Source organism: Zootermopsis nevadensis, unplaced genomic scaffold, assembly GCF_977971745.1.
Source record: "Zootermopsis nevadensis isolate Lab colony 2312 unplaced genomic scaffold, Znev_1.0 Znev_ptg000011l, whole genome shotgun sequence".
NCBI lineage: Eukaryota > Metazoa > Arthropoda > Insecta > Blattodea > Termopsidae > Zootermopsis > Zootermopsis nevadensis.
The window spans coordinates 9,967,561-9,982,281 of NW_028259143.1; the positions used below are offsets into that span (position 1 = coordinate 9,967,561).

At 39.6% G+C, this 14,721-nt stretch overlaps 1 protein-coding gene and 1 pseudogene across 5 annotated transcripts in view; both read left to right on the plus strand.

Moving 5' to 3' along the window:
* Nucleotides 1-14,721, plus strand: part of LOC110828453 (Krueppel-like factor 6) — a 617,820-nt gene that overhangs the window by 159,440 nt on the left and 443,659 nt on the right. The gene's annotated exons all lie outside the window — the stretch shown is intronic.
* On the plus strand, nucleotides 9,630-10,840 carry LOC147874047 (uncharacterized; annotated as a pseudogene).

Genomic DNA, 14,721 nt, shown 5'->3' on the forward strand with positions numbered 1-14,721 from the left:
GGTGAGGTGAATAATACACATACAGCCTCCGCCAATACGCCTTTTTGGCATGATGCTTGACACAAGGAGTCATCCTTTAATTTTGATCTTAAAAGAATTAAACAGGCTGTATCGTCACACATGATGCACGAATGTGCGGTAGGTCGGCACTTCAGTAAGGAATCCACATTAATAAACACTAATGTCGAAAGACCCGCAAGCGAGTCAATAAGACATTACTAAGGGAAAATGAACCTTCCTACGTCTCAAGATGGTGGTAGCTTGGTTTCACCTTTGACGCAACCGATGTGGTTTTATCCAACCATCATCTCATTCTGCACCCTTCCAAACGCGACCCCCCCCCCTCCCCTCCGTAAGCTCCCCAACACTCGGAGATTAGAAAGCTATTTAAATTTAGAAGCTGTTCGTAGAAGTCAAGTAAAATGCCATTCCGAATATCAGCGTTCAACCGTGCTAATGAAGTCAGGAATCAGGCTATAGGTCTGTTTCATTTATGTCTGTCTTCATTCGCTCTTCAGGAATCCCACAGTAATGACACAAGTGCTCAACTAATTTGATCCCTTTCACGATGGTTTGTATGAGGTAAAGACTGTAGTTTATTTTGTTGCAAAGGACGAAGTCAGTTTTTCTTTAAAATGTATGAGGTGTGTGTGATTAATGGCGGACACATCTATGTTTCCAAGACCAAATTGAATCCTGCCGCATAAATACATTTCGTTAGGGAGAAAAAAGACAGATATTACCTGCATTACGACATATTAATACTCAGCGGACTAATACAGCGATAATGCGAATGACTCGCTTTATGGAAGTGTAACGTTCGAATCGCAGAGATGGACAATAATGATCGAAGATTTTCTTGATTTTTATTTGACCCCTCGAAACGATATTTTGCCTTGGAATAGGGTACGACTGATTTTTGTTGGATCCGTTTCGAAGTATTGATAATCATCCTGTTGTAACTCCTTCAACGAGATGTCAGCAGTTGGTTTATTGAAATTGAGAAGATGTCGAACACAGCTGTGTTCTGCTCATATTCTCTTCATTCCTTCATAGTTGGTTGCTTGTTATTGTATACTGTTCCAATGATGACATGGAAAAGCCTCTGAAAGAAGCCAGGTGATCTTGGTGTCCAGGGTCGCAGGGTGGGGCGTAAATATATGACACTTACCACAAGTCTCTTACTTGCTTTGCTAATCTTTTCACTGCCCCGGTTAATCGTAGAATGGGGCTAGACAGTCAGTCTATGTGTTTTATATACACTGCGCAATATAAGTAATAGCAATGTTCATTAAGCAGAGGGAACTCGCGGTAAATGACACCATTGTTGCATGTAACTAGGAGATGAAGAGATGATCTTGTATGATCTGAAGCTTTCACGGCGACTGAGTGTAATGAATTCTTCTCGGGGTACCAGCCCGAGAATTCATTGTAAGAGCTGGCCATAAATTTAACCGAAGTTTCTTCTAAATTCGAAATAAGAGTGCAACATAGCAGTGTGGAGTTCATCGTTGTAATTCTAATTCCACCGAGTAGCTTCATTAAAACGAGTACAGTAATGGTGCTTCACCATCCTGCAATATGCAAACGTCACACGTTTAACAGAGTCGGACAAAACAAACCGTAATTGGAGAACATACAACTTCAGAGCCTTGGTCTGAGCTGTAATGGATCATCACAAAAATAACACATTATACGGACGAACCATTAAATCTCGTATAAAATTTGTGTTGGAGCTGTTCAGTGTGTGCTAATACTTTGTGACCACATTCCGTATTCATATAATTTTCGAACTCCGAATATGCTTTTCCTTGGCAGGACATGTTTCTCTTGGCATCTTAACTCCAAAGTCTTTGAATACAGTACTTCAAGAATAAGCTGTTTGTTTACTGTTTTACGAATTATTTAGTGCTGATTTCTGCAACAAGATACAAGTAAGAGAATAAAAGTATAAAATATGGTGACTGAGAAAGAACTGGAAGAAATGATGATGGTGTTGGAAAGTATAACGTTTAAAGACAGACCAGAAGAGAATGTAATGCTATCTTTACGGTGGCATTGGTGAAGAAACCCTAATTAAAAATAATTTATTCCTTATTGGGCCCAAACGTGTTATAAAATGAGACAATATTTTCAGCGGTTTTATAATTAGACAAATAGTTACAAAGAATTGCTTAAAGTGTCTGTAAATTAGCTTCAAAATAACGTATTCAGTCAGGTCAAACCGTGTTATACAGAGTACACCTGAACAAGTTTCTTATTCAGGTTACGTTGAATATTTTTAGAAGTTACTGAATTAACCATCGGCAGGGAATTCGAGGGTCGTCGGCCGAATATGAGAAATATAAACCCGAAAAAAGAAAACCTGCTTTGAGGTGGTATGAAGGCGAAACAGGTCTTGCGGCGTAATCGATATATGCAGATGTGGTGATGTTATTAATGGTGTGAAAGGGAGAGGAGATATGAATCATCAGCATCTCGCAGACTCCACGAGCGATCTCACAAAAAGAACCGCCCAAGTACAAGTATTTACCACTTCTTCACAGTGCAACTACATTACTGCTAGACTACACAGTGTTACATTTAGAAGTCCGTACACCAGTTTCAGCTTTAGCCTGAAATTAACAGTGTTACGTTTCATTACTAAAATGGGCTGAGTCACGATATTTAGGGTATTATTTTAAAGTGTGTCTCAGGTGTGGAATACAAATAAACACCAAGTTTTTGCCATTGAACTTGTCCTGTACTGTCGTAAAAGACTTGTTTCTTCAGGATTTGAAATTTTGCAAATGATTTGTGGTTTATTTAACTATGTTACCATTCTCGAACTGACACTTTATTGTTGCAATATATTTTCTGGAAATAGTATTTTTTAACCAGGGTCACTTAATCCTGTTGTATAATGTTACGCTTATGACGTCATAAAATAAATTTTAAGAAAATATTTCACACAGAATTTGCAAACGTGTTCATGTCACCATATAACTTTAAAACCCCAAATTACAGCACGATTTCTGTATCGAGTGAAACTGCATTTGAAAAGGAAACACTTGAGGGTTCTCAGTTCATTTCGGAAGAGTATAAAGTTCTGTTCCATCAGTGTTATTCAAATTTAGTTTCGAAATCATGTCCTTTGACCTGTGTGATAACTTTGTTTTGCTAAAACATCGGAGCTGCTCTAGTTAACGTTTTGAAACGTCACCCACAAGAAGCCCCAGGCCATGAGTCCATCACCATCGGCTTTTACATTAACCACAGTGTAAATTGGTTTTACATTTTATACAAAATTTAAATTTATCGGGATGACATTAATGCTTATAATTTTCTGTCTCCTTCATGCCATATGCGTGTAATGTTTTTGTAATATAACGCCCAAGTCTTTACAGGGTACACGGTGTTCCGATTTTTTGTCGTGAGGATGTTTTAATATAGGTTGTGCTGTAAAACACTTACGCTTCGTAGCTAGTAAATGTGCTGGTACACGTTGAAATACTATCGGTTAAACTTTCAGTAAGGAAGAGGTTTAGGGTTAACGTTTTTTGTACGGCGGTGAACATGTGCGTTGTACTAAATATGAATATTTTTGAAGATGGTGAGTTGTCATAAGCATGATTATTATTTTTAAATCCCAGCTGTAGCTAGTTCTGTCCAACGGGTACATCTGAGAAGATAATTTCATCCGTTGCTGCTTGATGATTGAGCCAGTTTCAGAAACGTCGGATTATGGAGGAGTGTATCACAACCTCCTCCATCTCCACTGAGACTTATGTTTGAGGAGACAGGGTATTTTCGAAAGTTCGTAACAAAGTATTGAATTGCCAGTGTCCTTTAAGAAGCGGGTACGCACTAATGGGTCAGATGCAACCATCAGTCTTCCATTCCATTGATTTTGGACGGCGCTTGTATGGAGTCTGCATTCTTATTTAAGAAGGGTGGAATGCAGTACCGCATAAGGTCGAGTATCCTGACCATGGACTTTGAATGTGTTCTTGTTCTCTCTATGAGAATGCTGGGACAGAGTACATCTGTACTCCCCCATAATTCGTGTTAATATTGATCGAATATTAGCTGGCCTTCAGAAAGTTTAAGAATAAAATATATGAGTTTTAAGAAATAAATAAAAGGATAAATATATAATAGGTCTAACTTAATGAAAAGGGTGGGTTTTTTAAAGAAGCGCTTGGCGTTCAGCTTTACACACACTGAGACGATGCGACGCGAAGTGAGAATTCCATAGAGGCTGTTTCATAACTCCTCGTTTATCTTCATATAAATGTAGTATTCCTATGGGAGCAGAATTTTGTTGTATTCTGTTTATTCTGACGTGCGGAATATGGTCTTCCTGCCTCATAGCAACGCCTTGCGATCTCCCATCTTCCGCTCCCAACTTGTAAAGGCAGTTACATTATTATTTAAAACGGACTTTTATGCGCTAGTTCCATTTGCCGAATTGAAGTTGAAGAAGCACCAGGTGCGCTGCGAAATGGATGGACGAAGAAGGTGGGGAACCATTAGGAGCCAAGGGCGGTTCCCAGCGCCCTCTAGTCCAAACCAGTGTTTAACATGTAGTCATTAAAAAATCTTTAGTAATTTTTGTATGGTGGAAGGTACTTAGTGTAAACGATCTATCTGACGCGTCTAGGTCAGAACACAAAACGCTTGTTTCACGCATCGTGCAAATCAGCGCCTCAGTTACACGAACTACGAGGTCAAGGAGTTTCTCACATTGTTTTCTTGTCATTGGTATCGACAGTATGGTATTTTGTTTTCATTAATGAACTGCTAGTATTTTTGTCTGGTAATTACTAAGGACGCATTCATAAATTGGCAAAGCCAAACAACAGTCAAGGGGGATAAATTGTTTTTAATTTTATTTAAATAGGATAATAGGTACATCATGTTGAGGAATTATTTACAGTGAGCGTTACGGACATTGAAATGTTTAATGGATGCAGTGTCCCATTCTTTTGCGTAGTGTTATTTGATTTGAACGGATCTAGACGCAAATTAATCTCTATGGATATGCTTCAGTGTAGACCCCCAGATATGACATCCCCCCTACAGTAGGCTGTCGTTTCATAGAATGAAAGCTTGAATGGAAATTACTACAATCTGGAAACTTGTCTTATATCAACCAAATGTTTTGAAACCACACTACTAACCATTGCCCTTATTTTAAATAGGTACTCGAATATTGCTGCGGCTACCATCTCATTCTGTGAACCTGGATAAAATATGGATTCGAATCTGTGAAGCACAAGGTAGTTTTTCAGTGGTGGTTTCCGTTTATGAAGTTTTGTGTCAGGTTCATAATGGGTAACTCCATAATATGTTACGTGCTTTAGATATCTTTAGGGTTATCAAAATACGTATGTGTAGGTAGGCTGGATATGGGGGAGAAGGGAAATGCTTACAGAATTTTAGTTGGAAACGTGAAGACCTAGGTGTAGGTGGGTGGATAATATTAAAGCGGATCTTTAAGGAAAAGGTTGTGAACTGGGTTCGATTGCGTCAACATAGTTTCAACTGATGGGTTTTAGAAACATGGTAATTAACCTCGTAGTATATAAAATTCAGGGAGTTTACAGTCCATCTTACAAACTGTTAGCGTCCTAGTAATGACTGTTTTTCATAAAACTAGCCTTTGTCTGCACACAATTTAAAGGTTTTAAACTGTTACATGTTATGTATTTTTTTATTAAATGGTATCGCACATTTGAAGATGTGCCTTCACGTTATGAATTTTTTATTTTGGTATAAATTTAATAAATATTAAACATAGGGATAGCGCTTAAGGCGTCTTGCCCCTCCCCCCACCCTTGTCCATTCCATCTTTCCTGCCCCTCGTTCTGTGACGTAGGCCAGGCTGACAGATACTTTGCGCCTAGTATAACCTCTCGAAGGTATGGTATAATATTTTGTCCATACTTCAATTAATATCAAAGCTGCCAGCCAACTTTTCTCCACGTTGTCACTCAGAGCTCATACCAGTGGAAATTTAGTATGAAGAGAAGTAATTAGTTCACGTTGCAGTGAATAATTTCTGTATTCAGACGGTATCAGGTAAATGAAAGGTGTCATTAGATCTTCCGAGAACTTCTTGTTGTTATTCGAATAATTCTGTCACCGAACTGCTCAGCCAGGCTGAAACAATACCTAGCGAGGTAGCGTGTTGCATATAGCTTTTGCCTTGAATGCGTAATAAGATAGGGTGCCCAAACTACAGGCCATTTTCAGGTGTGCCTTTAAATTTCGTTATCAGCTAGCTCTTAACTAACTAACTAACTAGATGGCTTACCGAACCCGAAGGTTCATCACCGAATTAACCAAAGCCCTCCACCGGACCCTGTATTCGACCACCACATACAGTCTCCTTCAACTGTTATTTCCCATAGATCCCGCCTTATATTATCCTCCCATCTACGTCTAGGTCTCCCCAACGGTCTCTTCCCTTCAGGTTTCCCAACCAATACCCGGTGCACACTCTTGTCACATCCATGCGTGCCACATGCCCAGCCCATCTCATTCATCTCGACTTAATCACCCTGACAATGCTTGGGGAGGAGTATAAATTTTTACGCTCATCATTATGCAGTTTTCTCCATGTCCTATCGTCTTCTCTCCTAGGCCCAAGTATCCTCCTCAACACCCTATTCTCAAACACCTGGAATCTGTGTTCCTCCCTCTGAGTGAGAGACCATGTTTCGCACCCATACAAAAAAAACGGGCAAAATTATTGTTTTGTGTATTTTAATCTTTATGGTCTTAGAAATCAGACGGGAAGACAAAATATTTTGAACTGAGAAGTAGCAAGCATTTCCAGAATTTAGTCTCCTCCTAACTTCCTCGTGATATCGGCTAGCTCTTTCTGTTATAAGTTTTCATTTACAATAATGAAATAATTGACACATTTTAAAAGTTAATTATAACTTTCTTTTGAATGTCATGCAGATGTTTATATCGAATAATGTCAATTGCCACGTTTCATTGAATGCCAATATCTGACGAAGTACACGCAAAATCATATATACACACTGAAACGTCTTGGTCATACTAGCCGGTTACACGCATAGACACGAACCGGGTATAACTCAAGTACACGTCTAAGCATTGATCATGTAGGGTATATGAAATCTAGAATTCTTAAAATCAGATTAATAATAATGAACGCGCACTTATAAAACAGTCTGTATTTTAAATTCCGGTGTTTGAACTGGCAACTGCGCAAGAAACAGCTAATTTATTGGCCTAACTTTGTGGCAATAATAATAATAATTTATTACCCTGTAATACTATTACCCATTATTATTATAAGATATGTTGTGTACTTTATTAGTTCAGTGTAGTAGTTCTTTTTGAAGAGAGGCTGTAGTCGAATTTAGATTTGCTGGAAATTTGGCGAATTTGAGAATTCGTAGTCTGTCCGATATCTTGAAGTCCTACGGCTTTTATGACACTAATAAGTTCCTTATCTTGCTGTGAAGAATCCCGTTCTGAGCCAGATGTAACCAGGGGACATCATCAGACCCTGTTCCTCTGAGATAATTTCTGATACTGTCCAACCATCTAGGCCTAGATGCACGAAGTGATGTCTTCCCATCAGAATTTCCAAATGGTGATGGAGGCAGCAAATACCTCTGAAACATCAGTAAACTTGTGTGAAGACTATATGGCTCTACAACCCGGAAGGCAGCCATCTCGTTTCTCGCCATCGTGTAAATCCCAAATACAACACTCCTCCTCGTATTACAAAGAACAATGCAAAAACAGTGTTCATTGAAATAAACGTGTTTATTCTGAGAATCACGCGAAACCCATTCATACATTCTTTGGGCAAAATACAGACTTCGTTGTTCAGGCAGGTGGTACCAAAAGGAACCGCTGGTTTTAAACGTGTTAAGGTAATGTGTGTGAATGTTGTCTCGCTTCAAACCCAAGAGTTTATAAATGAAGGGCTCTCTGCTTGTTGGGAAACGTTGTCTTACAAAGCAGCGCTTAAACCTCTCTTGAGTAGTCTGCACAATTTCTTTGTGGCCACTGAAAATTTGTCAGGGAGTTTTAAATGGGGCATGCCTGTAAGAAATTAATGTTACGTTTAAATGCCGTTACAAGAGCAGCAGGGTGGAATTTAATTTTCAGTTTGTGGTTTTACAGAGTCCGTTATTGTCAGACCGTTGAAGGATCGCGTACTTTGAAAGTGTTAGTTAAGATATGAAACACACTTTAGATTAAATGGAAAAATACCAAGTCTTCTGTATGAATCATTGTAATTTCTGTGGTATGGACATTTGCCAGTTGTAAACTTTAAAGGAAGTATACGGTATTTATTATATTCTAAGCTGCAGTCTGTTCGAGGCGTTTTCATAATTCAGTTCAATTCAGTTGTTTCTTGATTTAGAGCAGGGGTTGTCAACCTTTTTATACCTACCGCCTACTTTTGTATCTTTGTTGATGGTAGAATTTCCTTACCGCCCACTGGTGCCGCACGTACTGCCCACCACCATGAAAGAGGTACAGCTCAAAGACTGAGTGGTGGCCGGTGGTAAGCCCCGCCGTCGTTATGCACACTAAATTCGTGTCTTTGATTTGGAGCTCATTCGTTGCTCCCTCGTCCACGAGTATACTTCGAGAAGTGTCCGGTGAATTATTATCTATATTCAAATTTTAGAGATGGAATTCAAAAGTAAATTGCAAAAGCATATTTTAAAAAGTCAAACTCGCGCGAAGTTGTTAGCAGTGTATTCGATATATGGAAGAACAAAAAACCCCACCGCCCACCATGAAAGCCTGAATCGCCCACTAGTGGGCGGTAGGGACCAGGTTTACGACCCCTGATTTAGAGTGTTGACGAACAGCAAAGATCCTATAACAGCGAAACATTAATACAAATATACAATACTGATAAAACATAAATAATTATTCTCGTGCAACCAGCCGTGTCTGGTGGTTGAAAGTCACTTCAGTACCCTCAGGACGAGGACGAAGATAATTCTCAGAAACGTCGGTGTTTTCGCCTTTCAACCACCTGACACGGCTGGAAGCCAACACATTACAACTGGCAGACAGACAGAACGGTAGTATGCGGCAGACATCATATTTATAATTAGATGAAGACATATTTCGTAATTAATTTCTCAGTCTCTTCTTCTGAGTACCTCTTATGGTCCTATGTCAAGTCATATATTATTCTAATTTAGAAAATATGGTGTAAAATGGAAATTGTACATTATCATCATCATCAGGCTACATGGAGGGGGAAGAAATTATGTCAGGACCCAGAGGACAACATTCCATCTTCGTTGTGTGTCTTCCTCAACATTTGCAAAAGCGAAAACATTTTACCGCATCTTGCAAACCAAATGTTATTTATGAACGAGGAATACAACGTAGCGTTAGTTAATTTCTATTCTAAATACACGTGTCTTTCTATTCTTCAAACTTTTCAGGCTTTGCGTATCATTTTTGCAACGAGTTAAAGGAAGAAGTAAAGAAATGACGAAATACATGGTGTATGTAGGTCTACCGTGCATATAAATAAGTACCTGTCAAGAAAAGAACAAAAAATGTCCAGCACCTTCGAATTAAAAAAAAAAATTAAGGGATTTTTACTGTAGCAGAACATTTAACTTAACAATCATTCTACTTTGCAGTGGAATCTGAAGATAAGGAAATCTGCTTCTCATAGTAATTCAGGTACGTCTACGCGAAAACAAGACAACAAGTATGAAGCATATGCATGTAGCCTAGAATTCACACTCGGCGAAGCAAAATTGGTAAAACGAGATTCCTGCCCATGTGGTATTCATGTAATAAAGACGTGTTCTGAGAACTGGACGAACACTGAGGTGAAAACCCAGTGCGAAAGCGTTCACAGCTCATACATGTACCAACTGTTATATGAACCGCAATATATACTGCATGCTGTGTAACTTCGTGTTCCCAACGAACATCTGCATAGCTCCCAACTCTCCCGTAAAGGTACAATTTGGCTGCACGCGACAGAGACAAGCGACCGAGGCAGGCGACTGAGACGGGAGACGGACACATCGCAGCTTGTCGCCACACACTTTTGAGGTGACGACCGAGACATGCGGCAAAGTGTTTGTTTTCTTTGTTTTGTTGAGACATACGTGCACATATTCTGTGAAAAATGAGTACAAAAATGCTTCTAAAAAGGTTACTCGAAGAAGAAGAAGAAGAAGAAGAAGATGATGATGTGTTGCTGTGTTATTTGTTGCGAAAGAAACAAAGGAAACCTATGAGTTCAATATTCAAAACCAGACGCGAAGAAGGATCTTTCTGTCGGTGGTCAGTGGTCGGTTTTCTGCTACTAATTCTACCAATTTCTCATCTTGGTCACCAGTAAATTTAATTTCTGCCATTATTTTACTCAACAACACACGTGCTGCCTGAGCCCGTCGCGAGACACTACTGGTCCTAGAGCGGTCTCCTGTGCTTTGTCTCTATCGCCTGTCTTTGTCTCGCGCTCGTAATTGTGCTTCATACGATTGTACAGAGAGCAGACAGGAAGCGACCAGTCTCGGTCTCGTAACTCTGTCGCCTGTCTCGGTCGCTTGTCTCTGTCGCGAGCAGCCAAATTGTACCTTAAGGCCCTTTACAGTGCTGCTTGACTGGCGGAGAGTCAAGAGAAACACGTGTGCATCAGGCGAAAAGTACGACCCATTCTCCCGTGTATGTCGCAAGGTATTCTTGTAAGACGCTAATTTTCTCACAGTGGTCAAGTAATCGATGTTGAAAATATCTTCTTCGATTGTAGGCCATATAGATCGGTGTATACCGTGCATATAAATAAGTACCTGTCAAGAAAAGAACAAAAAATGTCCAGCACCTTCGAATTAAAAAAAAATTAAGGGATTTTTTACTGTACTTTGCATCCGTTTAATGAGCAGCAGATACAAAGAACCTTGTGTTGATCGCCGGCTGCAACCAGAACCTCGTGAAACAGTCTTTCTTCTGACTTAACACTGTGGCAGAAGGCATGATGTCCCCATTCCAGTTTACTGGTGGTCGAGTCGAGTGGAGTGGTCGAGTCGAGTAGTGGTTACTTGCCAGATTAATTTCGATCACATTATCTGCAATGCAGGATAAGTAGGACGTGGGCTAGTGAGCTAGCATTGTCATCGTGTTTCAAGTGGCACTGATATTCTCCATTGGCCGTGTGCAAGTACTTAAAACATCACCAGGCCCGAAATTCCTTACCCAGTGCAGAAGGGTAGTCATTTGGTGTTTCATACCACTGGTAAGTCTTCTACCAACATTGGAAATGTTAGTGTTCATGATTAAATAATCTGGAAATGGTTAGGCCACTGCAGCATTTGTGTTGTATATAATTGCAGGCCTAATAATCAAATGTTGGTAGCAGCACTGCCACTAACGGAGGAAAGAACGTTAGTTGTAATGTGACCAGCGGATCTCCAGATGGGACATGCGTAGGTCGTCTTAGGACGTATGAGTTGATGCACACCGTTTCAGATGGACAGGCTACTTCTGCGCTTCTATTATGGTTTGTTTGATTGTTCTTATTACCCCTTGCACGTTTAGTAGGTTTATTTATTTTGATTTATGTTTGGAAACTCGTGTTTCAGGTACACTCAAGAGACGAAACACAAACAGGATTTAGCTATGTAACAATTTCTTTGAATCACCGTGTTTTTGAAACAAACTCTTAGGTGCATCTAGTGACTTATTAAAGAAGGATCCTCTTCATTTGGCCGATTCTGACAAAGTGTATATATTTCCATGTTTATAAGAACTTTTCAGAACAGCGTTTTACATGTTTTGATTTAAAAAGTAAAACTATAATTATTAATAGATAATGCGAAGAACGTATACTCAAAATATACATTTGCGAAGCAGCAGTAGGAAAACGCGTTTATGGTCCGAATGATGAATCCCCCGTCACGATTTTATGTTAAAATTAATGTGGCCCGCTACTCTTTATGTCATATTAAATTTTATCCTGTGTGGTGGCCTGCATCCCCCACACTATTCGGACTGCGTTCCACTTTCATCGTGTGTTTACTTGGGCGTAAATGAAGGACTGCTTTTAAACTTTCAGCGTTTGCTGGAACATTTATTGTATACGTGCAATTTAAGACACTAACAATATTTAAATTGTATAACAACAAAGGTATATGGTTTCAACTATAAAACAGTTTCTGTAAACATTTTCTCGTGTTTGTATGCGTATTATTAAGCAGGAAATATACTATAGTTTTCTACTTCCTTTTCCGGTTTAACAATGTACATTTTCGGGTACCCACGGGTCCCCAACTTTTCAGTTGTCTTGATCTATGGCCATTCGGTAGGACTCCTTGGACGACAACACAACACAGAAAAACTTCCATGGCTTGAGTGGGATTCGAACCCACGGTCCCTGCGACCAAGCGGCAGAAGGCCCACGCCTCAGACCGCGCGGCCACTGTGGTCTCCTGTACTATAGTTTTTGAGGACTTATTTTTAAAAGAATCGAAGAATAAATGTTTAAAATTTCTGTGCGGTCACTGTTGATCTTTAATTCTCTTGAATTTAATATAACATTTATGACGACAAATATGTGTAGACCACGTGTTGTGGAATATCATAAATAATAGCAACTTCTGGGAATTTTAAGTGGAAGTTGTTAGGACTGAAAGGATCACATGATTTTATCGCTGGTCCAATCACAGTTTTCAATTCAATAAAAAGTTTTACTGATATAAACAGAATGTCAAAAGTAAGCGTTACACAATCACAAAAACAAAAATCATTTAGAGGCAAACGAAGAAGCCCGTTCCAAACAGAAACACATTATTTTTTCATTTTTTTTTCATTGATGTGCATAATATTGAAGTCTGTAAATAACGTATTACTAACGCCAGAGTGTTTTGTCTTGTGCTGTGTGTTCAGTTTGACAACCATCTCCTTGCTTGGCTTCCTGCCACAACGAAACTCCTGTTTTCAGAGCTGTGAAGCCTAGTTATGTAAGGTCGAGACTCGTTGAACGATTTCACTCGTGTAGCAGTACATTCTCGATTGATCGAAGGTGAAAATGTCATTTATAAAGCAACTGTAACTGCAATCAAAGCATTTTACTGTGACAGCGACGTCCAACTTTGATAGTTTCTAGAACATTCTTCCCGTCGCATTGGCGTAAATAAAGAATGATACCGCAGGAGGGCGACTGTGTTGCACTGACGTGTGGGCCCCTTTTGCGTTTTGTAACGCCACTGGGGACTGGGGGAGGGGCGAGATAGCGGCACTGTGCTATAGACGAAGATATGCGAATGTGGTTTTGTACGTTGTATACTTTCTGGGGTATATTTGACGCAGGAGACGTTTCCGCAGTTCGATATACACCCGTTTTCAGGTAACTGGTGGGTCATTATGCTGACAGATTTGTTATTACATTTTGTTTTTTATATTAGTGGCGACTATTTGTTTCAGACCCGGGTCTAAACTGGCCAGTAATTTTTTGGAGTTTCTCTTGTGGTAGCAGCATGAATGTCACTTTTTGTACGGTCTTGACATATCGTGTAGTATTAGATCTCTTAAGACAACTTGTTTATGGAATTCAGAACAGCATTGACGCTTTGCGAAAACTGTATTTTAACTCTAGGTTTTATTTAATCAACAGATTTCTTGTCCAGGTTCACAACAAGCTTTTCTCGAGTCCGTTCACAACGCAACTGACCTTAATCCCTTTATCTGAAACGTCATTTAACTTTTACACGATGCAACATCCCAGAAGTCATCTTCATACTCTCTTTCTTTCTCTCCCCCCCCCCCCCCCCCCCCCCAAAGATAACCTGAGATTTTACCGTGTATTTTCTTGTTTCGTGTATAATCCTGTTGCTTGTACTGCCCTAGTAACACATTTTGAAGGTTACAAAGTGTGAATATCTTCAGTTATTTAACGTTTACTAGGTCTGTTTTCCAAAAGGGCCCTTTTCTTATTAAATCACATTATTTCGAGAACATAGAGATAATGAGACTACTTTCGAAGTCTGTGTGTAGACCACCAAGGAAATATAATATTAAAAATTATTATAGTGCGGTAAACCGACTCATGAGGCTGCATTTTGTGGGGTTACGGTACGGAACCTTCTGGTCCATATACAAGCGGTTAACTTCTTGAACAGATGAGTAACTGTCAGTTTCTGAAGAGAGGCTTCACTTCGTGGTTTTAGATGAAAATTTAAATTTCTGTTTTTGTAAGGCTTGCATATTGCATCAAAGAGAACTTCTCCAAGGCTTTTAACTAACATTCGCTTCACAGCAGAGATTAAAAATCGGAAGACGTTTGAATCACAGAATTGTCCCTGTGTTTTAAAATGGCATTAATATAAGTTAAGATTGTGTAACTGTTTGTTTGTTTGTTTGTTTGTTGGAGTACGAGCTGAAAAATAGGGGTTGAAGCTCGGCTGAACGGGCCTTGTGGCTCATCCAGAAATTGGACAGGACAACTGATATGTATTCAAGGTGGCATCTTCTTCTTCTTCGCCGGGTTTGACGTGGATGGCAGGCAGGCAGTTTGTTCTTCCACTGAAGCAGGGAGACGTGTATCAGCAGTGCTTTTTGGGCTTCCATTTTGCCTTGCCTCTTTCAATCAAGACGCTAAAAGCACGCTGAGAATGTTAAAGAGACATTATTAAAACGAAGTGACAAGCGCAGTGTTCACGTTGGACCAAAGAAAAGTGGATGCTGCTCATGCTAATGGCG